Source organism: Daktulosphaira vitifoliae, unplaced genomic scaffold, assembly GCF_025091365.1.
Source record: "Daktulosphaira vitifoliae isolate Bord-2020 unplaced genomic scaffold, ASM2509136v1 Scaffold_1, whole genome shotgun sequence".
In the NCBI taxonomy this organism is placed as follows: Eukaryota; Metazoa; Arthropoda; class Insecta; order Hemiptera; family Phylloxeridae; genus Daktulosphaira; species Daktulosphaira vitifoliae.
Window position 1 is genome coordinate 45,148,034 of NW_026099572.1, and position 3,675 is coordinate 45,151,708.

Consider the following 3,675-nt stretch of genomic DNA (forward strand, 5'->3'; position numbering starts at 1 on the left):
AACGGGGGAAATCCCCCAAAAAATTACAAATTTAAAAATCGCTAATTTTCGATATTTTTTCATTTTTTTTTACTTAAAATTGCCATAACTTTTTTAAAAATGATTANACTTAAAATTGCCATAACTTTTTTAAAAATGACCAAATCAATATAATTTTTTTTTTTATAGATACCTTAGATATTTACCTATCATTTTATATATTTTTTTTATAAATTTAACCCTTTCCCTTTGCCCACAGAAGGGGATTCAAAATGACAACTTTTTCACAAAAAATTTTTTTTTTTCAACATAACTTTTGAAAATGTTCCGGAAAGACTGAAACTTTTATATATATTTTAAATTAAATCTAATGTAATATACTTTAATTTGAAAAAAAAAAATTTGACCTCTGGACTTGTCTTCATGGTGAAAATGACTACCGTATGCAAAAATATGCTATTTTTGTGAAAAAATTCTTGATATTATATTTTACATTTTTTAACATTATGTTGCTATAACTTTTTAAAAAATGCATGAATCAACTTTATTCTTTAATGATAAATACTTTATATATACTTCTTTCATTCGACATACTTTTTTTTAAAATCGGACCATTTCCCTTTATACAGGGGGGGTGCAAACCTTTTAAAATGCGTATAGAAAGTAGAACTTTTTCAACTTAACTTTTGAAAATGTTCCGGAAAGACTGACACTTTTATATATATCTTAAATTAAAGCTTATGTAATATACTTTAATTTGAAAAAAAAAAATTTGACCTCTGGACTTGTCTTCGTGGTGAAAACGGACATCAAAGTTAAAGAAAAACGTACGATTTCCGTGAAAAAAATCTCGATTTTATATGTTATATTATTTAATTTATATTTTATATAACTTTTGGAAAAATGTATGGATCAATATTATTATTTTTTTATAATAAATATTTATATACCCCTTTCATCTGGCACGCTTTTTTTGTAAATCGGATCATACCCCTTTAACAAGGGGGGTCAAAACTTTAAACATGCGTATTGTTACTACGATATTTTCAATTTAATTTTTGAAAGTATTCCGGAAATACTGACACTTTTAAATATATCTTAAATTAAAGCTTATGTAATATACTTTAATGTGAAAAAAAAAAATTTGACCTCTGGATTTGTCTTCATGGTAAAAATGACTACCGTATGCAAAAATATGCTATTTTTGTGTTAAAATTCTGGGTTTTGTATTTTATTTTATTTTAAAATACCTGACAAGGGGAGTACAGATTTTCATAAATATTATATAAATTAAAATTGATATAGTATAGATAGTTAAACTTATTTAAATTTGTTTGTTTCTTTTAAGTCGAGAAAAATAACTTTGAAATTTGAACTAGCTTAAATAGCCAATTTTTTCAGTATCGACAGTATCGACGTACGGTTGCCGACTTGGTGAAACTTATGTTTTACACGCTTGGGGTACGAAGTTCCAACCCGCGTATGGCAATGAATTTTTTGCATTTTTTCTTAATTTTTTTTAAGTTAGTATAAATTTTTAACTTGTTTGATTTTTATACATTTAGATTCAATAACTTCAATAAAGATCAAGGATCCCATCACTTTAGTCGCCCCTTGCAAGAAGAAATTTCTTATTCGTATTAAAATTATTTTACTATATTTTAAGTTTTCGCTTCGATGCAAAGCCGAGAAGATATTTTTTTGTGACTATCATTTATTTTCTCTGCTCTAACTTGACCTACTTTTTTCAACGATACGTCAAATTACTACAATTCGTATCTAGTTGAAGATATTACCCTCAAAAATTGAAAAAAAATTTAAATTTATCAATTAAACAGTTAGTTATTCCTTGTTCTCCATAAAGACAATTAAAATCATTCATTTCTAATGTTTTCAAAATATTTATTAACGAATGAAGTTTGATATGATAGGTTTCAACTACAAAATTAAATCATTTTACTTTGTAATTTAATAATTTTATTACTCTGTTTGTGTGTGCTACTATTAGACTATAATATTCAAATTTTTTTCTAACGTGTTGCTATATAAATCATTTCTAAAAAAAATGATTGTTTTTTCTCCTGAATTAACAATTGATTTTTACAAATATAATCAAATTTTATAATAAACTCAATTGAGTAAATCTTTTTAACAACTTTGTTTTGATTGGTACATTTAGTTAAAGTAAATCATTAAAATTAATTAAGTTCTCAATATTTCAATTGTAGAATCTTTTCTACAAACAACAAAAGTTACTAGATAATTATTACTATTACTTCTATTTAAGTTATCTATTACCATAAAAATGCAAAAAAATATTGAGCCATTTTGATAAATTTACTATAAATAGTAATTTTAAAACTTTCTGAGTGCATATTGATCTTAACGATACAATTTTTTTAATTGTCATAAAATTTTCTATTTAATTATGTCAATGTCAAACTTACCAATTGAGCTAAAAGTTATGGTAAAATAAATTTTTTTTTTTTATTATAAACATTTACAACAATCAACTTTAAACGATTAACAAAATTGGTTAAATATGTCATTTTCCTTATTTTTAACTTATTAATAATCAAATTAATATTAAATATTATATCAAATCAGTATTAATTTAAAACAATTTTTTTTGTTCTTAATTATTTTTTTTTATATGTAAAAACTATTTTTTAATAATATTAAAACTTAGAAGTTATAGAAAAAGTCTAATTGCACATTTTAAAACATCGCGAAAAGTTGATTTAGAATAGTATATTTTTGTTTCTGATGGAAGTTCCTTGTAGTCCAGTGTATAAAACTTATAACTTTGTTAATTGTTATAACTTTATCAAAAATGACCAAATCAGTATATTTTTTTTTATTTAGATGCATGTCTTTATCTATCATTTGGTTTTTTTTATAAATCTAACCCTTTACCTGCCCACAAGAGGGATTCAAAATATTAACTTTTTTTTTTTTAGTTAAAGTAAATCATTAAAATTAATTCAGTTCTGGATATTTCAATAGTAGAATCTTTTTAAATATCAAAAATTACTTAGAAATGATTACTATGATTTCTATTTAAGTGTTCTATTACGATAAAAATGCAAAAAATAATGAGCTTTTCTGATAAATTTACAATAAATAGTAATTATAAAACTTTCTGACTGCATATTGATCTTAACGATACAATTTTTTTAATTGTCATAAAATTTTCTATTTAATGATGTCAATGTCAAACTTACCAATTGAGCTAAAAGTTATGGTAAAATAAATTTTTTTTTTTTTATTATAAACATTTACAACAATCAACTTTAAACGATTAAAAAAATAGGTGAAATATGTCATTTTCCTTATTTTTAACTTATTAATAATCAAAATCAGTATTAATTTAAAACAATTTTTTTTGTTCTTAATTATTTCTTTTTATATGTAAATACTATTTTTTAATAATATTAAAACTTAGAAGTGATAGAAAAAGTCTAATTGCAAATTTGAAAACATCGCGAAAAGTTGATTTAGAATATTATGTTTTTGTTTCTGATGAAAGTTCCTTGTAGTACAATGTATAAAACTTATAACTTTGTTAACTGTTATAATTTTATCAAAAATGACCAAATCAGTATATTTTTTTTTATTTAGATGCATGTCTTTATCTATCATTTGGTTTTTTTTATAAATCTAACCCTTTACCTGCCCACAAGAGGGATTCAAAAT